This window comes from Dermacentor silvarum, chromosome 1 (genome assembly GCF_013339745.2).
Source record: "Dermacentor silvarum isolate Dsil-2018 chromosome 1, BIME_Dsil_1.4, whole genome shotgun sequence".
Taxonomy (NCBI): domain Eukaryota; kingdom Metazoa; phylum Arthropoda; class Arachnida; order Ixodida; family Ixodidae; genus Dermacentor; species Dermacentor silvarum.
Window position 1 is genome coordinate 36,650,675 of NC_051154.1, and position 24,860 is coordinate 36,675,534.

General features: G+C 43.6%; 1 long non-coding RNA gene across 1 annotated transcript in view; it reads left to right on the forward strand.

Moving 5' to 3' along the window:
- The first annotated feature begins 685 nt into the window (after positions 1-685).
- LOC125945113 (uncharacterized) overlaps positions 686-24,860 on the forward strand; it is a 34,893-nt gene continuing 10,718 nt past the window's right edge. Inside the window, exons 1-7 of the long non-coding RNA XR_007466659.1 lie at positions 686-885; positions 1,137-1,255; positions 1,380-1,469; positions 7,929-8,164; positions 11,122-11,188; positions 19,393-19,557; positions 23,277-23,544. This is a non-coding gene — a long non-coding RNA (uncharacterized LOC125945113). The remainder of the gene's footprint in view (positions 886-1,136; positions 1,256-1,379; positions 1,470-7,928; positions 8,165-11,121; positions 11,189-19,392; positions 19,558-23,276; positions 23,545-24,860) is intronic.

Below are 24,860 nucleotides of genomic sequence, written 5' to 3' on the forward strand. Positions count from 1 at the left end.
ATTCGAAACCCTTCCAGCCTAGTAACTGCTTCGGTTCATTTTCTAGACTACCCCACTATGGGTAGACCACGGAAAGAGTTAGCACTCGTGTGCTTCACCAATGCAAAACAACCAACCACCATTCGCGGAACGTGCATTGATTTAACCTTGGCAAAGAATGTAACTACAGTGAAAACTGAAAATTTGAGTGTATATCACACCGATCATAAAGCAGTAGTGAACATTGTTGTGCAGTAAATAATAATAAAGGCCGTGGTTAAAGTTACGTTGTAGTGTGTGAAATATCAAGTGCGCCGCAGTCACCGTGAGGGTGCCGTAAAAAGCTTCGCTTTACAACCACCTTCACAGGGTGGATTGGCGGGCAATTTTTGCATTTCACCTCCATCGAAATGTAAGCCGCGCGTTGGCCGGGAATCGAACCCGGCTTCTCGCGCGTTGGCCGGGAATCGAACCCGGCTTCTCGAGCTTAGCAGTCCAACTTAGCAGCCCAACGGCGTGTAGGTAAAGGATACGCGAGAAATATACGCGGCAAAAAACAAGACAAACCAAAATAAATGAAGCGCTAACAGTGCAACATTGTGCTCTGTTAGCTCCCAGAAAAAGGCCCTCGCCGGAGCCGGCGCCTTGGACACTCCCCTATTGGTCACTCTAGTTTCGCATCTTCCTCCGTGGTCGCATGGTCACTCTAGTGTGGTTTCGCGCGCTTCCTCAAAGAAGGTTTTTGAAGTCGGGCTAGCGTAGCCGGTCTGCGTTTCAATCGAAGGCAAGTGTTGTTGTTTGCCAACTGGTCTGGCCTGTGAACATAACGTGTGATGACCGTGTTTTTCATCTTCTTTAGAGCTTGCTCTTGGCGGGAAGCGCACGCCATGGAAAGCGAATACGAAAGTAAGTTATCTTTGCATTTTTCATTCCTCCACGTTCGTGGCGTTTAGTCTCACGTTTTTAAAGTGCAGTCCGGTGGTGCACTCTGTGTCGCAGCACGGTACATGTCACTTTACTGGCTGTTGATCACTTGAACAATAAGGAACACGCGATCATTACGCGAGAAGCATTCGCACTACCAACATGCCTGTTCAGCCAGCCTTGCGATTGATGTCTCTCAAGCTTGCCTACCGTTCACGTGTGCTCTGTTTCAGCGTAAATAGCGGAGCGCATGGCTTCAGAACAACTGCCTCACCCAGCTCTAGCTGGCTTCACGCTAATGACGTGAGCACGAGGATTCATTACCCATCTCTATGTCGGAGCGGTCCAGCACGTAAGAAAAGCTTTTCTAAGTTGCCGCCGGCGCGCTGTCCTTTCTAAACGTCGCCACGACGCAGTTATATATACACTGCCACGAGTCACTGACACAGGATATCGCTTCTTCCTTCTTTATATAGGAGCGTGCCCCATTATTCGAGCAACGACGGTCGATCGCTGGCTTGCAAGCGATTTGTGGTCCATGGCGCGGCTGCAGCATTGGACGAATCGTAAATCCTCACTCACTGTTATCACAAGGCCTGTGCTGGGTGATAAAAACTAAATAGGCCACGTGCTCCGCTGTTCGTGTTTCAATTAAAGCTAATAATATGTTTAATTATGGTCATGACTTTCTTTTTTCCAAGCATTGCAACACCAAGTAGTTTTTATCATGCAAATAGTGCTAAAGTAAAAATTCACAGGATGCTAATGCCATTAATTTTCTTAGAGCCTTCAGGGAAAGGATCTTGCACATGCTGAATGGTATTAAGCAGACCTATAGTCACAGTACTTTAATCAGTTACTCGAAAATTCACACCTGCAGTGATGTGAGAGTTAACAATGCTAACCGTGCACTAGCTAGGATACCTACGCCACAATTTTGCTGAAGCACCGAGCCATTTAAAATTATTGCTATATCAAACGTTAATTAGACCTATAAACTTGAGTATGTGTCTGCTATCTGGGATCCAGGCTTACGTAACCTTGCAGATGCAATAGAGTCTGTTCAGAATCGCGCAGCTCGCTTTATCGTATCGAACTTTTTTTCCGCGCTCACGTTGGTTTCGACGGGAATACAGGGCGCAGGCTCCTTTCCCCAGCGCATCACCCCTGAAGAAAGCCGAACGCCAGGCCGGGGCACGCTTGTACCCAATTGAACCAGTGGGTGCCCGGCGGCGGTGGGAATCGAACCCACAGCCTCCCGCAGCCGAGGCGGGCGTTCTACCACTAGGCCACGGCTGAGGAAGCACTGAGGACCACTTGAAGTGGTCCTCAGTGCTTCTGTCGTCTGTCCTGTGTCAATATTTTTGGGCTTGCTATCAGTGAAGACTGTAAAACTTCAGCACATTGGTTTTCTAAGCAGTCAACTATGAGAAAAGGCAATGCAACCACTCACAGTGAACAGCACATCTCATCATATCCACTGCCAGAAACTACCATATTGCATGTTCGTTATCCTCGCTGTCATAGCAGTTGAGGCATCATCAAGACTAATATGCCAGCAGAGAGTACAGAGTATTAAAAAAAATAAATAAAACTGAATGCTCAATACCTGCGTTAAATAATTAAATATCAAATGGCAAAGTGAAATACCAAGGTAATTGTGTTAAGTTTTATTTTCATTGGTACATCTGTTGAGCTGCGTAGTTTATGCATCCAGAATTATTTATTCAGCTCACGCCAAACGACGGTCACAAACCAAAAGCAAGAAACCTATAGCTGTTGCGTTTGTAGTGGCTTTTGCCGAAAACCTGTGCCGAAGTACTGCCAAAGGTTATATATTTGTTATTCCCCATAATAAGAATTCAGTTGTTAGTTCCAACCTTGTCCGGTCGTCTTCTTGCATGTGTACATTGTGTTTTTAGCTGGTTTTCATCTTCATTCATAGCGGGCTTTCAGGGCTACTGTAAACTTTGCATGAGCTTCGTGTTAATTTACACTTCATGATGAAAGATGTAAAGCTTGCAAGTGCGTTCTAATGGTAAGTGCTGACTTGCGCTTCTGAAATAAATAATAATAAGAGAGAATGAAAGGGAATGGAAAATAGGTCAGTAAAAGGGAAACTAGGAGCCCCAGTTAGCCATATGCCTTACACCAAGTGCCTCCCTCCCCCCCCCCAACTTCCCGCCCAAAAAATGACAAAATGTGAGGAAGGAAGAAAAGTGGGGTGGAGGGAGGTGGAACGAGTGGGAGAAAAAACAGCCATGTAGGAAGGCTTCCTGGAGAAAGAGGTGCCGGAAGCGATTGGGGGGAAGGCCGACGTCCCCCCTCCACACCGCCACGGCAGATATATGGCCATGCAGGCAGCTCAGTGCATGGAGCGAAGGCGGGGAAGGGCCTGCTTCCCAAAGCCTTTGCCTGCATCAGTAGCTGACCGCTTCTGTTGCCCCTGAATGGATGTGAGTTGCCTGAATAAAGGGGCGGAAACTTTTTTTTCCCCTGAACCACTTGCTCCGTGTCAGTGCAGCCGCAGAAACAGCGCACTTGGCGTGGCGCTTAAATTGCGTTGCTGCCGGGTGCACTTGTGGCTTTAAAAGCCCTATGTGTACTGTACTGCGTACAGTACACATAAACTGTACACACTGTAAAGCCCTATGTGTACTGTACTGTACGATGTACTGCTATAAGCAATTTTGGACTGCCATAAGCAATTTTAGACTGCTATAAGCAATTTTATTCTCCTTATCCCTTCCTATTTGGATTAGTATGTCAGTGGTTATATATATACACGCTGGCTAAAATGTCTGCTTTCTAATAAAGAGCTTCTCTCTCTCTTGAATAAACGCGAGAAACAATGATCCAAGGGCAACATGACGCAGGGCAAAATCACACCAAAATATGAGTCACAACGAAAGGAATCAGAATTGGGGTACTTAAAACTGAGTTTCCCTTCAACATAATCAAAATGTCTCTTGCATCAATCACTGCTATGCCTGATATAAAACTGGCCAACTGAAAATATCAATTAAACACTTTCCTGAATATGTCTTTTCTAGGTTTTGCTTCCTGTCTGTGCTTCTTCTTATTAATATTATTGTTGTAGCCATTGCTGGGGGACCTGACACACCCCTGCGAAAGGATGAAGGTTTTGTGTGTGATTAGAGTTGTCGCAGAGCCCTGTGATGAATTTGTCCATCACAGTCAGTTTTTTATTGTTCAAATTCCATAGAATTTTGGAGCGCTGAAAGTTTCTCATGACCGTCAATGGTACACATAAACAGACTGCTCCGGAATCGCTCACAAAGGCTCTGGTTCATTGGAAAAGGTTGTGCATCTGGCCGAAATGCCTGCTTTATTAAATGCTTGCTTCGTTCGTTATGTGCGGCGAAACTACGCAGCCGAAACGCCCTTTCCTTTATTGCTGTCTTTTATTTACTGTTCGCCTTGCGCTATTGCTCAGGAATCATTCCAAGGGCTTTGAATTTCATAATCATTAGCGTATACCGTATTAAATTAAGTGTGGAGTAACTGTTATCATGTTAGTAATGAAGCTGACTTTCCTTGCGTAAATGCAGCATTTTGTCAAAGCGTAATTTCCATGCATGAGTTAGGTTGGTGAAGTCATTTAAAATATAGCTGAGTTGTGCTCTCTAAAGGGGTGCAGAAAATAGCGCCTCTTCACAACCACTCTCTCTCTCTCTAAATATATGTTGCACAATTCAATCCAACTTAGAAGAACAATGAATGTTAAATTTTTCTCATGTCCTCGCTGTAGCTTCTCACGGAAGCTGCAATTTTCAAATTTTCTGAAGGTGCGCCCCACTATTCAGTGACATACTTTTTCAACTCTAGCAAGATTGCTAAATGTTATGCATACAAAACGACCCACAAAAGAGATTGGATTCTCTCTGCCTCAACCTCATCTGCATCAGTTGATGGCATTTTTGATGGATTTACTTTTTGTGACTGGCTATCCAGTACTACCCAGAAGAACCATTTAGTGTCATGAAGTTAAAACTACTTTGCTCATCATTATGACAAAGCGATTACACACAAAAGACATGGTGCTTTGGCTTGCTGTTTGGAGGAGATAAGGGGAAGGGGGGAGAGGGAAGTATATACCGTCGAAGAGAAGTTAATTTGCTACCAAAAGCGGTATAATAACGCCACTTGAATGTCGGTGTCTGACGGTTTTCAACATGCATTATACCAGAGCCCTGTAGCACCATCGGCTTGAAGAAGGTTCGTGCCTCTTGTGGGTTAGACATGTGCGGTGATTAGAAGAAAATTCATCGGAGTTACCACTTCTTTCACAGCAGCATAAAATTTTTTATTTTTTTTTGAGGACGGAGAGCATAGGTGAACATTTTCGTTTTAATGGGACAAAAGCTCACCACCACAAGCATAGCTGGTTGAAAGCTAGTCTACGCTATCGGCGCCTGCCCACGTCACATGATCAGTGAAGTTGGGTATCGTCCACATGTAGGCGCTGTTATAATCGGACGGCACTCCCCCCCCCGAACACTTGCCAACGAGAAAATACTGTCGCGGATAGCTCCCAAAGACTGAAACACAGGGTTTTCTTAGAATGACTTGAAATACGTTATATGACCCCTGGCCACGGCTGTAAAACCATCAGCCGCTTGTTTCGCGCACCCCCAACACTGTGCTCCCCTTTGGCCGGGTCGGGACACCCGCTGCGAGCTGCGCCCACCCGGACGCCTAGCCTGCACCGGAGGCGAGAGACAGCGACGGTGGCGAGTGGAAAGTATTCAGGAGTGCGGATATGGAGGAATGTGTCAAAAAAGTGCACTTGTCAACTGAACTTCGAACGAAAGTGTTGTGCCAACTCTTGTACAAATCCCGTTTATAATTAGGTTTAATAAAGTCAGTTGTTATTATCACTGTCAGTGTACTCAGTTTCTATTGGCATTCACCTTCACAAACGTAATCTACGTCAGTGAAGCTCTGTGAATACGGGCCCTCAGCTTTGTACTCTGCTAGCGCAAGACAGGGGTAATTGGAGATCGCAGGGAGAGGCCTTCGTCCTGCAGTGGACATGAATATAGGCTGCTGCTGATGATGATGATTCTTACGACATTGTGCGCTTAAGAACTGTAGAAACCAGGTATAAATAATTCTATTTTCAGTTATATGGCAAAATCTTTTTCACTGAAATGTAGACTAACAGTGGTGAAAAAAATTATAAAACCCACGTGTCGCCTTACAGGCATGTGGGCCAATGAACCGATCTCATCATGTTCAGAGTGCATGTGTCCCTACATTAATGGCAGTGCTATAATGCCTGCGGGCCATGCCACCTTACCGCAGTACTTGGGTTCGAGGTAACGTTGTGGAGAAAGCCGAGTTTTGGCACGAATTTCAGGGGGAAGTTGAATGGGTACCTACATGGAAAAATAATTTTTTTTACCTTTCATCTAGGGGGGGACGAATATTCAAAGTTTCACATACAAATAGAATATTACACACTAACTATTTGCATCCGTGTTCGAAAAGGAAACATTTGATATTTTCGAATAATTGAAACTAACGTAATATTTCGCAACAACTTCCAAAGTCTGATTACTGTTCTCGGCCTGCTAAACAAAGTATAGCAAATTATCAGAAGTGAAACAATGACAAAAGTTTTCTAAGCAACGGAGAAACAAGATGGGTAGTGCAAGCTTTGTTCTCGGTTTCACAGCGGAAGCCTAACAGCCAGCAGTACAGTAACCTGTGTCGTCTTCTCAACTTGTTTTATTATTTCGCCTAAGGCGGCTACAGCCGTTTTGATAGCTTGTTGCCCGTCAAGCAGTTCTTTCAAGAGCGCTGCTGTGTTAGGACCTGGATTTGTCTCAATGTCACTAGTTAACAACAGACATAGAGAAGCGAATGACAAAGTACTTTTGGGCATGGCAGCACTGCCATGAAGCGATTATCATTCTTGTAACCATAATACGAATAGAAACCAACCTGTTCAAGGAATGGAAGACGAGTTACAGGTGACATGGCTTCTGTGGTGCCACCGTGCCCACTGATGCAGACTGCTGAATCCGCTGCCTTTATAGGACAGGATGAAGTTCCCGTGATGCTTCCGTAGTATCTGGTGCTGAGGGTGTCGCTGACAGGCACTTCCCAGTCGAAGGCGGCTATATCAGGAACTGGTCCGGCAATACATGTGTTTTATGCGTTCTCATGGCAAGATGCGTAGAGCAACAGCACCTGTTAGAGGAACAGAAGACGAGTAACAGGTGACATGGCTTCTGCAGTGCCACCGTGCCCACTCTTGGGCACGGTGGCACCGATAATGGGCCACAATTGACAATAAGTCTCACTACAGATATTCAATGCAGAAAGCAGGCCCTAGTCGCACTTTTGGTCTGCTCTCAATAAATGATCCTTGTGATAGAAAGACAATCTTATTAATTTAAAAGACTTGCACATGCTCAGGATTATTTAGAAAGACGCACTCGATTGAAAAATTAACGTGCAACATACCTGCATTGTCCAGCATTTCAGAACTACTAAAATAAATGAAACCTCCTCTGACCAGTGGATCGCATCATTCGTGCAACAGGACAGGAATCGATTGAGGGTGTTCACGTAAGAACAGAAATACAAGTGTCTCAAATATATTTTTTTTCTTGAATCAAATTTTTATTGGATAAAAAAAAATTTCCACGCCAAGGAATCGACTTATGATGTGCGAGAAATAGTTGGACTGGACTTTTTGGGTTTTTGTAGGAAATGGAATGGGCTCTTAGCAGCGCAAAAGAGAGAAAAAGAATTGGAAACGCACAGGCGCTGACTTGCAACTAAACTATCAACCATGTATTTGACACAATGCAGCAAAACCACGTTGATACAGATAACATACATGTGCTAAAAGATTAAGAAATATGACATGCTTATGTTTCTATAAGTATTCCTATGATGTACCAACGTGCCCAGCTCTTGGTTCTTCCATTTGTAAGAAATATCTGGTTACATAGTTGCATTTTATGCTTGCATCAATTTTTTTTTTTTAGACTGACAGGGGGGTGATTGGATGGAAGGCTGAGCAACATACCCAGAGATGTAGCGCTGCTGCTTACATCGTGCTTACGCTTGAACACGGGGAATGACGCAGTGCTGGAGTGGAGTTTGAAAATAATGCAAGCAGAGACCAGTCTCGGTGACAAGGGTGCTGCATCGGTCATGTCTTGTACCCCAAGTGGTATCCTACTACAAAGATGATCTCAGCCAACTCATACAAGTGCATGAGGTAAGAGCCGGTGTTAACATGCATGCATTGTATGCAAGTCACATGTGCGCAAGGTTTAGTCAGTTCTTGGGGTTTAATGTTGGCAGTGAGCATAGAGTTTCGTATAATAATTACTAAAGGAAGAGTTCTGGCACTGCAATCGTTCAGCCACCATGGGAATGAGGGGAAGTACATAAATTTGTCTGGTTTTCGTGCTTGTGGATTCAGACGTTCTTGTGGCTTTGTTTATTACACTTTATATGCCTTCATTGTCGTAAATTTCACAGCAATCTATACTTTTTGAAATGCAGAAGACGCCACGAACATGCACAATCGTTACTACTTACAGCTTGTCAATGTGGCCAAATTGAAACACTGCAAGCATCTCAAAGCACTGGCTTGCCCGTGATAAATTCATAAGGGCGTTTTATGTCGCTTGTCGGTGCATGCGGCCGTGCTTTAATCGTTTCGCTATCGGGCCTCTGTGCTAGAGGTCCTGTGTTTGAATCCTGCCGTCGGACAACTTTAATAATGTTTACTTAATTATTTATTACGCAACACTTTGTTGAAAATGACGAGTTTACAAAGTCACGAAGCCGTTTCAAGCCAGAAGGACGAAGTTTAGGCAAATTCATGTACTTCCCATAATTCCCATGCTGGCTGAACTGCCCTCATTGCAGCTTCCAGTAGAAACTAGTGGCAGAGTTCTCTCTAGTAATTATTAGTCATGTTCTTTGATTTCTACTGCATAAGTGCAAGATTGATAATCTTTGCTTTTTTTAGTTGTATGTGGCTGTACCTTGAATTTACAGGAAATTGTGCAGCCTGTAGTTACGTTTCACAGTAGTTTTCAAATGTAAATTAGCTACATTAATCTAAGCATCTCTGTGCCACACTACCACATTAGATTTTTCATTATTCTTTTACATTATGCTGCAGTTAATGCCTCACACTAGAAGCACGGTGATTCAGGCAAATATTTCTACTGTCAAAGCAGTCGAACTGTCAGGCTAAATATTATACATTATTGGATCCACAAGGTTGAATTGTCAACACCGAAACTAGAAACACAGTCAGTAGATACTTATGCAAGCAGAAAAGGTGGTGTTATTACTCGTTACTTGTGATGTCATTTGCTCAGTTGGGTGCCTCTAGGGCTCTGCCATGTTCAACCGTTATCTTTCTGACCGCAGAGGATTGTATACATTTGATTGATTCCATAATACGAGGTGCTACCCAAAAGTTCCGGGAATTAAGTCGTAAAAAAAAATTGTGTTGACCATAATGCCTAATCAGCACTGTCTCCTTCATAGTAGTCCCCTTCAGCATGTATACACCAATCCCAGCATTTATGCCATGACTCCATGCATTCGTGGAACTCTCCAGGCAACAGTGTGTTGAGGACCTCCTGCGATTCTGACTGGATCTCTTCAACAGTGTGAAACCGACGTCCTTTCAGCCTCAACTTCCACTTTGGGAACAAGAAAAGTCACTAGGGGCGAGGTCAGGCGAATAGTGTGTGTGTGTGGAAATACTGTGATTTGTTTGGAAGTCAGGAACTGTTGAACAACGAGTGATGTGTGAGCGGGCGCGTTGTCGTGGTGAAGAAGCCAGTTGTTGTTCTTCCACTTCTCCGGACATTTGTGACGAATGCTCTCTCTTAAGCGCCTCAAGACATCATAGTAAAGCTCGCTATTCACGGTTTGTCCAGGAGGTACGAATTCCTTGTGGACAATTCCATGTGGGTAAAAAAAAATGACCATGGACTTCACATTGCCACTAACTTGATGTGACTTTTTCGACCACGTAGAATTTGGCGACTTGCATTGCGACGACTGCAGTTTGGTTTCAGGATCGTAGCCATAAACCCATGTCTCATCCCCGGTTATTACACTGGAGAGGAATGTGGGATTGTCTCCGACTTGTTGCTTCAGTTTTGTACAGACAGAAACACGGTGCAGCTTCTGTTCATCATTCAGCAGTCTTGGCACGAATTTTGCAGAAATTTGCCTCATGTTCAAAACATCCGACAATATTAGCTGAACTGTGCCGTACGATTGTCTTACAATGTCACAGAGAGCGTTTATAGTTAGCCTGCAATTTCCAAGGATAGCCTTACAAACTCCCGCTATTTTTTTGGGGGTAGTGCTCGTTGACGGGCGTCCAGAACGTTCATCGTCAACACACATTCAACCCTCTTTGAAGCGTTTATGCATAAAAACGTCCTACGTTGGCTCACGGCGTTGACTCCAAAAGCATACGATTAGTTTCTGCCAGTTTTGCCAAGTTTAAAACAAATTTGATGCAAATCCTTTGCTGCCTGAAGTCTGCCATAGTAGTTGCTAAGAAATGCGCCAAATCAGTGATACATAGCGTTGCAAAACAATACTTCGCAAAACAATACTTCTTAGATGCAAGTCGTTCAGCACACTGACCCGCAAGGCATACTGCTAGCTACATCTAGCGGTGGAAATGTGTACCACACTCAATTTGCCCGCACTTTTCAAATTCCCGGAACTTTTGGGTAACACCTCGTAGTATCCACATGAACGTTAGGCTAACTAAGCAAGTCAAGCTTACAATCAAAGGATTTGAGCACACAAGCTGATCAGTTTCCTAAAGCAGTGCAGGCATAATGAGCATGCTGTTCTGTTTTGAACCGATAAGGAGAAATGCTATAATATATTTGCTTTGTTCCTAAATTGTTTTGTGTTTCCAGCACACACAGGCAGGCCCAGAGAGAAAATAGAGACCTAATAAGCAAGCTGATTCTCTCGTATGCACTTCTGGGTTATGAAAATAATACATCCATTTATAGATCATAAATTTTTGCTTCACTGACCAGGTTCCCTGGTCCAGACACTAAAAGACCTACAGCAAATGTGTTTCAGTAGGAAGTAACTTACATTTCACATATACTAAAGTGTTTCATTCACTAACATTTTATATGTGATTACTTGATTGCTCTCTTGTTTCAGGCATCAACAGAGATGACCAGCAATTTTCTTGACGCCCTGCCCGTTTGCCCAGTCATAGTTGCATTCGGTGAGCTTTCTCAGCCTTTTTTAATTTACCAATGTTTTAAAATATGTCCTGCACCCAAAAGCCCAAAATGCACTGTTCATCATGAAGAAAAGCAAGTAACTGCAAAGGCCATGAGGAATTTTCTGAATGGCTACATGGTGCATGTCACCAAATGCTAGTGGCTGCTTGATGGCCCAATTGCAGATGTTGATTTGTTTGCAAGCTGCTTACCAGCTCGACCATTGATAATAAACTAAAAATAGGCATAATTGCAACAAAGCATATAAAAATGGCACCTGGAAAAAGGTAAAACGTGAGATTGTGATGAATTTGAATCTTATTGCAACTTAACACCAATCAGCACAAATGACTAGGCATGTTTGTGGCTTGCCTGTCACGCTCTTTGGTCCATGCCATGTTCCTAAACAAATAGTTTCCATAGAGCAGGCTTCATGCAGTTGGTAATCTTGAAGCACATGTTGCTACACTTGTATATGTTTCATATAAATATGTTGAAACACATCATGAGCTGTTGCTTTTCTCAGGTGCCATTCCATCAGAGTTGAGAGCGTACATGTTTGTGACTAATTATGACAATGTGCAGCCAGTAGTAGATCATTGTGATGCTGCAGCAGTTGCTGGCACTGAGTATGCAGACCCTTGTTAGGATGAGGATCTTCATCATCCAGATTTGCCGGCACTTTTCGCCACCAGTGACTTACCAAAAGCCTTTCAGCTCATTCGTCAATGCTGTAGCAAGGTGGAGGGCACAGGGGTCTCGCACCTAAGTACTCTTGACAAAGTTGAGACTTGAGTGATCACCTTCATGGTTACAAAAAAACTAGCTGTGTCATGGACTTCTTTCCTATCATTTAAATGTTCTGTAACGTAGCACTGCATCTCTGAATTTCGTGGTTGTTTAAAGTAGCAGTTAACTTTAATTTAATGTCATTGCAGTTTATTTATTTATTTATTTATTTATTTATTTATTTATTTATTTATTTATTTATTTATTTATTTATTTATTTCAATACTCTCAATGCCACATGGGGTGTTACAGAGAGGAGTGGGGTTCTATACAATATGTGGAAATCTCGGTTTTGAAGGATGATGGAACAAGGTTGCTGACAATGGAGGCGGGGAGGTGGTTCCAGCTGGTCGCTGTCCTTGAAATGAAGGAATAAGTGTGCAGATTTCTACGTGAACTTGGGACGTGGACCTTGAAATTGTGATCAGTGCGTGCTGAACTGTAATGAGGAGCAGCGAGTGATGCATTCTTGAGGTGATGATTGGTGTGGTATATTTTGTGGAAGTTAAGCACGATTATTAAAAAGTGACCTGAATAATGAAAAGAGCAGCAAGGCTTGGCCAGTCTTTTTTTGTATACATCTATGTATTGTGAATTTCAGTACACGAGAACATTTTGCAATGAATTTGGCAAAATAACCTGTACATTCTTTATCACGGAATGGGGTTCAGGACAAACACGTGAACACCCATATGCCCTCCTTGTTTTAACTTTGCATTGTCAGTGAGCAAGTCAAATGAGCGCACCAGACACGATGAAGATACATTTCACCTAGCGAAACACATCCCCAAAATTATAAGCTAATGCTCCAACTAGCACAAAAAAAAAAAAAAAAAAAAAAAATTGTGTAGGTCTGCTCTAAGGTGCTCTAAAATTCAAAGTTTTGTGTTCCAAAGATTCCTCCAAACTATTTTTTCAGTGGAAGCCCTGGTAATCATCATGCAACCACCCCCCACAGGGGCATCTGCGTAAGCAGGTGTTTGGTATGTTGCGACACCACATACCCAAAGACACGAGGGTTGGACCCTCCCGTGCCTAGCCGTGCTTTGCCGTGTCCGAAGAAAAGGGGATCCTGGGGGTTGAGCCGAAGCCGGATGCTCGGACCTTTATGGCCTCTCGGCGGAGGCAATACACCTCTTTGGCCTCCGCTTCACGTAGACAGCACCACCGGACTCACCCACCCGGAGGAAATCGGTAGTCGCCTTTTCCTACTCTTCTCTCCAATCTTCGTCTTTTCTCTCCCACTTTCACTCTTTCCGGGCAGTAAGGGTTAACCTTGTGTAGTTATCCAACCTTGGGTATATTATATTAGGTTATAGCGGCGATGCATGGCTGGTGTCTGGAGGTATCTTTCCAACCAAGTAGCGTCCCCTTGTTGAGCTCGGTGGTGGGTGGCCACCATCGCCGCCGAACTACTCGAAGCTTACATGGCAAATGCTTTCCTCCTACTCAAAGATCGCCCCCTAAATAGGGGGCGCACCAAAGCACCTTTCCAGTTCTTTTTGAAAGAAAACCAAGAAACCTACCCAAAGTACCATGTCCTTCGCAGTCAAGGCAACACAACCGTAAGAAAACTGTCGCCATTTCTAGTATCTAAATGCCTAGTAAACGCGATCGGACCTAACTACACAGCATCAAAGATGGCTAGCGTAGACCTCCTCCTCGAACTGACCAAGAAAGAACAAGTCGAAAAACTCTCTCAACTCACCAGTATCGGTGAAATGAATGTGACAATCTCTCCATGTCGCTCGCTGAACACAAGCAGAGGAGTACTATCAGAAAAAGACTTCCTGAACCTTAATGAGGAAGAGCTCCTTGAAGGATTCCAAGATCAAAACGTAATTAAGGTACAAAGAATAACACTCCGACGAAACGAGCAACAAATCCCCACAAAACATGTGATACTCACATTTGGAACAAGTACTGTGCCTAGTTCACTCGACGCAGGATACTTGAAAATCACCGTCCGACCATACATACCGAACCCAAGGCAGTGCTTCAAGTGCCAGAGGTTCGGGCATGCCTCACAATCATGTAGAGGCAAAGAAACATGCGTGAAGTGTAGTGCCAACGACCACCCCTCTGACAACTGCAATGCTCCAGCACAATGTGTCAATTGCAAGGGAGACCATCCAGCTTACTCACGGAGCTGCCCTTGCTGGAAAAAAGAAAAAGAAATCATCGCAATCACCGTAAAATAAAGAAAAAATCTCAATCTATGAAGCGAAGAAAAGGCTAGGGCACTTACCTCAACTTAGCTATGCCAGTGCGGCACGGCAGGGGGCAGCGCCACACCGGTTTCAGGAGTCTACAGGGTCCGTGCACGGTACTCCTGTAGAAACTCCATCTGTCCCCTTGGTGGTAGCAGCCAGTGCTGCTCCATCATCATCGAATATGGGCCGGCAGACCGCAGTTTCGCAGAGCCCAAAGCTTAACAGAACTCCAAAGCCCGAGACGCGCGTTTTGGCACCTGGCTCTCGATCGTCCAGTGCCTCAGAGAAGGCGATGGAGGCCGACCCAAAAACCCCGGTGTCATCGACGCCAAAAGATATGCGCTCCCTGGAGCGCAGCAAGAAGGACAAACTTCTTGTAACTGCGCCGAAAAAGGGACAGGTAACCTGAACGGCTACCTCCCTTGATTAGAGTAGTGATCTTTTCGTTACATGTCACCTATCACTTTTTAGCTCACACACACATAAGTAAACAGTTTTGTTTGTTTTACAATGGCTTTCATCATCCATTGGAATTGTAGAGGCCTGATCCATAGTCTAGGTGACATCAAAGACATCATAAATAAGCTATCACCCCTTGCATTCTGCCTTCAAGAAATGAACTTAGGCCCCAAAAATACACATTTGAAAGGTTTTACTGTCGTACGTAAGGACCGCGAACACTCCAGCCGTCTGTCAGGAGGAGTCGCCATAGTCGTGCAGGGCGGCGCTCCTACCCAAAATGTCCAATTAAATACATCTTTTGAGGCTGTAGCGGTCACCGTTCTGTCTCACAAAACCATCACCATTTGTTCACTATATCTTCCACCCCATACCCCATTTTACAATTAAAGATCTAGAAAATTTAACGGACCAGTTGCCAGAGCCTTTTGTTTTAGTAGGAGGTTTTAATGTTCATTGTACTCTTTGGGGCAGTGACAAGACTGACCCAAGAGGCCAGGTCATTGATGCTTTTATTTTGTGAAATGATATCTGCCTTTTAAACTCGGGTGCATCGACATATTTTTCACCGACTTCACGTACATTTAGTTGTTTAGATTTAGCTTTTTGCTCACCGTCTCTTTTTAGTGATCTTAAATGGGAAGCCCTCGACACGTCATATGGTAGTGATCACTTGCCCGCAATCATCAAACTCTTACCATTACCACCAACCTTAGGCATTAAGCCACGCCAGTGGAAACTGCAGCTCGCTGATTGGCCAGTTTTTATGGAGCGTGCGAAACTTGAAGTTGCCTTCTCACCAGAACTGAGCGTAGAACTCAATAAAAAGTTCATTGAGGTTATAATCTCAGCCGGTGATACCTCAGTCAACGGCGATACCTCAGTCATCCGGTATTCTGCGCAAAAAACTAAATCCCTGTTGGACAGACGATTGTACCGAAGCTAAAAAACAACAAAATAACACCTGGGGAATATTACTAAGATATCCGACCTATAACAACCTCCTAGGCTTCAAACAGGCCAAAGCCAAAGCACGATTTGTTTGGCGTTCAGGCGGAGAAATCGTCATGGCAAAAATACATATCTTCAATTAATAGTTCGGTCATATCTAAACAAATGTGGGACCGGGCTAGAAAATTTAAAGGAGAGTACACATCATACACAATACCACTACTTACAAGTCCAGGCACACAAACAACACTAGAAGACCAGGCCAACTTATTAGGCGAACACTTTTACAACATCTCAAGCTCAGCGAATTACTCAAACACATTTTTAAAATACAAAGAGTCGGCTGAGAAACAGAGACTGCCCACTACCGGTGCTTCAATGGAACTATATAATGACACTTTTACAATGCAGGAATTAAACAGAGTTCTTTCGTCTGGTAAAAAAACAGCAACAGGTCTTGACAGGGTCCACTACACAATGCTGGCACACCTATCTCGAGCATCAGTAGAAGCACTCCTTCAATTTTTCAACAAGATATGGCAATCTGGGGTAATGCCTACAGATTGGAAAAACGCAGTAGTATAGTGCCTCTTCTAAAATCTGGTAAACCTGCAACATCCCCAAGCAGCTACAGACCCATTGCACTAACAAGTTGTCTAGCCAAATCATATGAGAGCATTATAAACATGAGATTCACATTCATCCTTGAATCAAGACACCTAATAGACTCGCACCAGTGCAGATACAAAAAGCGCTGCTCCACCACTGATCATCTCGTCCGACTAGAACATGAAATACGTGATGCGTTTCTATACAAACAACACTGTCTCGCGGTTTTCTTCAACTTAGAAAAAGTGTACGATACCACGTGGCAATATGGAATTTTGAGAGACCTGGCTGATTTGGGAATTTGTGGGAGAATGCTAAACTGTCTATACGATTTCATGTCAAATATAACATTTCAGGTATGTCTGGGCACAACACTTTCACGCATATTTACACAAGAAAATGGCGTCCCACAAGGTTGCATTCTCAGCACAACACTCTTCATAGTCAAAATGAACTCTGTTAACAAAATCATTCCATCCTCTGTTATGCATTCAATATATGTCGACGATTTGCAAGTGGCTTGCCACGCCTCAAACCCATCCACCTGTGAAAGACAGCTACAAATAACAATAAATAATCTCACACAATGGTCTGACAAAAATGGTTTCCGCTTTTCAACCCACAAAACCGTTGCCATGCTGTTTTCCCAGAAGCGAGGCTTACATTGCGATCCAGTTCTGACACTGGATAGTGCAACACTACCGGTCAAACAAGACTACAAATTTTTAGGCATAACATTTGACACAAAACTGAACTTCCTGGCCCACATTAACACAACAAAAATTAAGGCAAATAAAGCATTACATATTCTCAAAGTGTTAAAGCACAAGCACTGGGGATCTGACCGAATACGCCTACTACGTATTTACCGGTCCCTTGTTCGTAGCATTCTAGACTACGGTAGTGTAGGTTATGTTGCAGCCAGGCAATCCTACAATCCTACGACTTGATCCAATTCATAATCTCGGCCTACAGAAGACCGCGGGTCCAAAGTTTATAAGTTGACTGCAATGAGCCTTCCTTATAGCACCGCAGAGCACTACTAAACCTTTCCTATGTACTGAGAATTCGGTCATCTCCACAGCACATATGCTATAACATAGTTGCACAATGCAACTCACACTTACAAATAAGTCAAACATGATTCGGCCACTTATTTTATCACATGCGGAATACTGCCAGACTTATGATATTCCTCAAGAGGTTGCTGCAAGTTGCTGAAAGGCCACATAGATTGCCCCCATGGTGCGATTTTACACAGCTATGTGATTGGACACTCACACATCTAAAGAAAAAAGACACCCCACAAGAACACATAATGCAAGAGTTTCGCGCTATTCAAGACAAATATAAAAACCACACAGAATTTTACACAGATGGTTCTAAAACACAAGATTGCGTGGGTGTGGGGATCGTAACAGAAAATTGGGAATATAGTATTCGGATACAGGTCACTATGCGCAATTCTTTTCCACCAGAGTTATGGCGATATGGATGGCAGTAAAAAAAATTATCACCGACAAACAGAAGAATGCTATTATTTACACTGATTCGTTAAGTGTACTGAGCGCTTTAAATTTAAACTCTGCCTGTGAACCCCTGCTCGGCGATATCTTAAACATGGTGGTTTATAACAATTACGGAAGAACCATACGATTCTGCTGGGTGCCTAGCCATGCTGGGATACCAGGGAATGAAGCAGCAGATAGATGCGCGTCCATGGCAGCGCGCAAAGTCATAACTCGTACAAAACTTCCATACAACGACAGCATCCGAGCAATTCGTAAGGCCCTAGCATCAAAGTGACAACAAAAATGGGATTCTTGCATAAATTATAAATTACAAGTTACACGCAACAAAACCCCTGTTTGGCGAATGGAAATCATGCAGTCACCAGCAACGTTTCTATGAGGTGATCCTATGTCGTCTTCGAATTGGACATACTCACCTGACCCACAATTTCCTACTTCAAAAAGAAAACCTGCCAACTTGCGAGAAGTGCCATGAACCGCTTACAGTAACGCACATTATTATGACATGTCCACATATTGAAACACAGAGACGGAAGCTTTTACAGAATCTATACAACTTTCATATATCTTTACACCCCGCCTCAATAGAGATGATCCGCTAGTGCCTTTCACTGAATTGTTGATCTTTTTAGATGAAACCCGATTTTCACATAAATTATAAAGTAATGCAGCCTTCGCTGCCCTAACGTTTGATTTTTTAACATCTTGTGGCTGGCGCAGCATGGCTTTAGTCGCTTTTGCGCCATTAAACCCGAATCGACTAACTAACTATCATGCAACCACTTATGTTAAATCAAGGAGTCAGAGACAAAAATCTGTAGTTCGAGGATTTGCCTCACACAATAGAACCTTTATAGATAAGATATAATGTGGTTTCTCGTTTAGTTTCTTGGCCCTAATATTGCCAGTACGTTGCTCAAACACTCAGTTGCCATAAAAGTTTACAAAAGGAAACTTGAAATGTCTTCAAACTAATGGAATATTGTTACACGAATAGAATGTGTTGAAGAGACTTAAGTTGCTGCTTGGGATGGTGAGCAAATGAAATCAATGCAGCATAGATGTTTCAGGGGATCACGAACAATGTCAGGTTCAGACAGGAACTCCAGTTGAAAAACACCGTTTGCACAGTCAATAAGTGTGGAGTGGGCAGGCAAGAAATCCTGGCCAAGGATCACATCACGGGGACACCGCTTAAGAGCGACAAATAAAACAGTAGTCTCATGACCACTGTTACTGACAGGAGCGGTGCACATTCCTACAACAGGCATACTTTCATCTGTGACTCGTGTGGTGTGCTGTGCAACAGGCATGAGCGCTTTCCTCAATTGACTGTGAAGGTTAGCGTTCTTGGCTGGCAGCTGAGTGCCAGTGTTGAAGGCAGATAAGTGAGAACTTGAAGAAGATTTTCAATGTTCCGAGACCTCTTAGCTAAACATTCGTATTTGATTTTTTTTTATTTGCACACCCCCACTTCCAGATTAACAATTTTCTGATCTGCCTATAATATGGTACTGCCAGATTTTACTGAAATAGCCTGGTTCAGGTCAACTCCTTTCTTATTAACGTCTGGAGAATAAATGAGTAATACTGCTCAGGGCGTGTATCAACATAAAATTGTATCTTTCTCACTGTAAATCTGCTTTTTTCCAGGTCAGTCTATCTTTCAATGCACCTGCCATCTGTTTGTGGATAGGGAGCTTATAATACCGAACATCGGCTCGAAGCTGGCTATTGAGTACCTGTTTGCTGTCCACTACACTGCTTGAGCATCAAATATGCTGCACGTGTAGGGGCGACCCTTGAATTTTTTCACAGGTAAGTACCTCTTGCTTCTTTGAACATTTGGATAAAATAATGTTCCAGTAAGAAGTACGGTACGAATCAGGATCTTTTCCTTGAGGCGATCGTATGAGTTTTTACCCAAGGGCTGGGCGAGGATGTCGGTACAGTCATTGACTACTTCGGGTGATAGTGATGAGATCACCTTGTAGTACTGCGTCGTCTGCGAAGTGATCCGGTGCAGGTGGAATTGCGCTTCGGCCTGTAGAAACCACACCTGGGGATTCTGCAACCAAAAGGGTGGTAGCTGAAATCGCATGTCTGTGATATTGGGGAGGCGAGGGCTAGACTCGGAGAGGGCTTGATGTGCAACGTTGTTGCTAGGTTCGGTCATCTTCACATCGAGATCCCCTCTGTGGAGCACGAAAGTAAAAACGACCGACACGTAAGCTGCTGAGCTGATGACTGGAGATTAATGCCAGCTTTATTTCCTTCATTGTTTTTGCTGTGAGAGCCCCCGTTATCGTAGCAGATGCGGGCACTACAATTCCATCATTATGGCTGAATATTGTTATATGTGGACTAGTCATTAAAAAGGCTTCCCTCCCAGTGAAAATTATACAGTTCACAGGTCAGCAGGTTGTGTGTTGCAGTGCCAATGAACTATGTCTTTCAGTCCTGGGTAAATTTTATTCTTTTGAGGCATGTTAATCCTATCTGTGCAAAAGTCGTTCTTCAACTTTAGATAAGAGGCTGTGCGGAAATTTTAGTACGTGAGCTAGGGGTTTCCGACAAATTTATGTTTCTTGGCAATACTGCTGGTCCCTACGTTGTTTATCGCTATGCCTCTTTCGAACTACCGTATTTACTTGATTGTAATGCGAGTTTTATTCCAGATTTTTGCTACGTGAAGTCTATCCTCACGTTACAATTGAATACCGAAATTCAAGCTGTCTAAAAAGTGCAATGATGCACCGAATTCTAATCAACGAGCGAAATGTGCGAGTGAAAGCGTGCGAGGGATGCACACTTTCACGGAGAGCGATCGCACAGCGAAGAGCAAACGCGACCGTCGCGCGAAAGGAAAGGCCGGGGGGGATGGGAGGGAGGGAGGGGGGGCAACGTTGTGCTGCAGCACCAATGGCGCAAAGGGAACTGGCGACTCAGTCTTGCACGCAAATGGAGGAAAGCAGGAAGGCAGTGCGGGAGGGAGGGGGGGGGGGGGCAGCTTCTACTCTGCCCGCAACTACGCACTTGTACTTTACCCGGCTGCGGCGATCGCCCGCACCATATCTTGAAAGCGATCTGCAGATGGCTCATAGCTTTGTATGCGCTGTGCTTTCGCCGCTCAGTTTCTGTTGAAGCGATAGACCCTACGAACCTTCGCTCGCTGTTGCTGCGCCCCAGCGTTTTGACAGCGGTTGTCTGTGGTCGTCGAGTGGGATTGTCGAGTGTTTGCTTGTGCGCACTGACACCATGCTTAATTCAGTTAGCAAGCGGATGTGTCCAAGTTTATAAAGCCGATAAAACTAGTGTCCTTACTCCATATAGCTCTCTACTAATTTGCTATCGCAATTGATGCTTCGCCTTTCGGGCGAAGCTGCGACTTTTTCATGCATCCGGTGGTCTCGCGTTACTTTAGCGGTTTCTTCTTCTTTTTTTTTTTTTTTTTTGCTGGACGCAATGAAAAGTCACCCCTCGCGTTACAATCGTGGTCACATTACAATCGAGTAAATACAGTACTTTATATCATTGACTGTGTGGACCAGGCTATCTACTTGAAGACTGTGCTACAAATTTCACTAGACCTGTTTCACTTCCAGGAGAATAGATTAGGAATTTTAGAAGGTGCTTTTCATGATATGCATACCTTACTAAATTATAATGTGCTGCATTGTCTGTAGTTTTTCATTGAAGGCTTCTTGGTCTACCATAATATACACTCTTGCAAACCTTGGCAGGCATGTAGCAGTTAACTATGTGATGAAACTATGGTGACAGCCTTTGTAATGTTTAATTTGATATCCTGACAATATTGTTTTGTTAAGCAACTTGGGGAATGAGTTGCAAAGAATGAGTGAGGTTCTCAACATAGAAAACGTAAGTGTAGGTTTCAAGATTAATGTGGCAAGAACTAATGTTCATAGCCTGGGAGGTAAAAGCAATTCATGATAGGCCAGGAGATATCGGAATTAGTGAGAGAGTACATTTACCTTGGCCATCTAATGACTGCAGAACCATTTTGCAAAAAAGAAATTAGTGGGAGAATAAGTATAGGTTGGTGTGCACTTGGCAGGTACTGCCAAAGTGATGAAGAGCAACTTACTAATTTCTCTAAAAAGAAAGGTACAGCCTCCCGCATTTTTAGCTATATCGCACGAGAACACTATAATATGGTCGTGCATCGTCCTGAAGGGAACATCGCATTAGACGACTCTTGCACAGGAGAGTTCTCAGTGCACTTGAGAGTACTTCTGCTGGTCTCGCTGATCATTGCCACTTAAAGGCACTAAAATGACGCGTGATGGACGCTCGCACGAGCTAGGCATTGCTAGGTCATTGTTTGACCGGTTGCTAATTACATGCTTTGCAGTCGGGATGTCATTGTTAGACAATGTTTTTTTTTTTTCACACATACGCCTGCAGGTGTTATGTGCACAAGGCAAGGCGTAAGGGCGTGGAAGAGAGCTGGTTGGGTTAGAGAACAAATGGAAGTTGGTGACATTCTAGTTGACATTAAGTGAAACAAATGCAAGTGGGCAGACCATCTAATGCACCATACTAACAACCACTGGCCTTTAAGGATGTAGCAGAATGGATACCGAGGGAAGTGAAGCACTGTAGGGGGCTGCCAGTGACTGAGATGGAATCATGAGATTAAGAAATTTGCAGGAGTAATGTAGGCACTCATAGCACCAAAGGAGCGATGTGGGTGAACCAAGTTGGGTGAGGCCTTTGTCTGGCAGCAGACATAGAACTGGCTGATGATGAATCTTTGCCTGCTATCAGCACTGAGTCTTAGTACAATTTTCTTGCTTTAGTTCATTTTATGCCCATTGCTCGAGAAAGACACCATGCAAATGGCCATTATTTTATCATGCAATGAACATTAAAAAAAATATATTGCTGTGGTGTATTTTTCCATGACTTCAATACAACACTGAATTATGCCTAAGAACCTGATAGTTGCAAAAAATGTGTTATATGTGCTACACTGCAGGGCTGGAAGCAGAAAATCATTTTGAGCAAGGCTGAGAACGTATAAGGAGGGGGGGGTAGGGGACATGGTTAGATTGGAGCCTAACGAGGGATGGAACTGAGCATTCATTTTCTTCAACGAACCAGGAAATCTGTGTTAGGTTGACTTCTGGAAACAAAATTTCGTCATGTTTGTCACTGAAGTTGATGTCATTGATTGGCTTTGCTTTGTGCGTGGAAGTCAAGACCGATGTAACACTTGGTTAACGACTGTGAATGTCAATTAAACTTCTCCAGTTTCTTTCCACCAACATTAGTCTTACCCTGCTTCTAACTACGTTATTAATAGAACGAAAACTTCTCTATCTTATACCTTTAAATTCAGGAACCAATCTACCCCATAATCTTTTTTGCTCAAAACACATTACAAAATGACATGGTTTGGCTGTGGCAACCACGAAATATCGAGCGAAAGCGCATTTTCTTGGACCATTCAGCAGCAGCAGTGGCGGTGTAGCAGTGTGTGCATGCTTGATTCTTCCGTCTCGGCTTCACAGGTTTGCGCTATCGGCCTGCCTAAACTACTCTTCAGCACCTACTCACGACCCTACACATGCAAGTGACCGGCCTAATCGCCAGCAGCAGGCGTCATCGGGCTCCCGGCGTGATTCTGACAGCTCACTGCTGCCTTCGGATCTGTGCCTGCGCCTGGTCGCCAGCAGCTTGGCTATATAAACGTCCTACGGACCACTCAACTTCGTTCAGCAGCAGCAGTGGCGGTGTAGCAGTGTGTGCATGCTTGACTCTTCCATCTCGGCTTCACAGGTTCGTGCACATTTTCCTTGTCTGTATAGTAATTGCTATTCATTTAGTTTATAATTTAGTGCCACTGCTGCTGTTGCTGCTGCTTCCGGTGTTGTCTTTTAACCATGCCAACTGTCGCTGAACTGTCCAAACGCGTGGAACAGCTAGAAAATACTTCCAAAGACAAACTTGATAACCTGCTTGACAAGATAATGATAACTATAGTATCCAAGCTAGATTCCCAGCCTTCCTTGGTCACTAAAGGTCTAAAGGACGAGATAGAGGGACTAGCAAGCAGTCTTGATTTTCTGAACAGGACTGTTGAATCCCTCAAAACTGAAAAGGAAGAACTAACTGCAATGAACAAAACCCTAATCGTGCATAACGAATCTTTGGAAAAACGAATTGGTGACGTGGAACAGTACTCACGAAAAAACAACCTGGGAATCAAAGGCATTCCGTTTACCCAGGGTGAAGACTGCATGACAATTCTTCAAACTATTGCCTCTAAAATAGAATGTCCTGTTTCTGCTAATGATATTGATGTCATTCATTGTGTTCCATCTGCTTCTGATACAAAGCACTTGCTTGTCCAATTTCACTCTTGCGCCTTGACAACCGAGTTCATAGGCAAAGCCCAAAAGGCACGCCTTAACACTAGTGACATTGGATTCAGCAAAGCACGAGGCAAAGCTGTTTTCGTCAATGACCACCTCACTCCACAGAATAAGCAATTATTCAGCAAGGCCTTGCAACTGAAGTAAGAAAAAAAGTGGCTTTTTTTGTGGACTGATGACTGCGCCGCATCAAGGCAAGGCAATTTACTGATAGCCAAGTTTTTCGCATAAAGAGTGACTCGGACCTTGTGATTTTTGGTTAAATTGACCAGGCTTTCTCTTGTTTTTTTTTCCTCGGTTCCTCGTATACTGATCTGATCGGATGTCGTACATTTCCGTTAACGAAATCTAATCCTACTTTTCACATAACTATCATTCAGCGATTCATTTCAATTCACGTAGTCTTCGCAAAAATTTTCGTGGTTATCAGATATTATTGTCTTCTTGTCTTCATTCTTTCTCAATTATATGTGTTTCTGAGACATGGCTGAGTGATTTCGATAAAAATATTTATGGTTTTCCATCATACAATGCAGAATATTGCAATTGCATTTTATCGCAACATGGTGGCTCAGCCATGTTTATTCGGTCTGACATTAAATACAAGCGTAGGCTTGATCTTCACTTAAATATCTGTGATTGTGAGTCTCTGGGATTGAGGTTGACCACTCTGTAATAGGCATTGATAATAATATTGTCTTTGGTACCATTTATCGATCA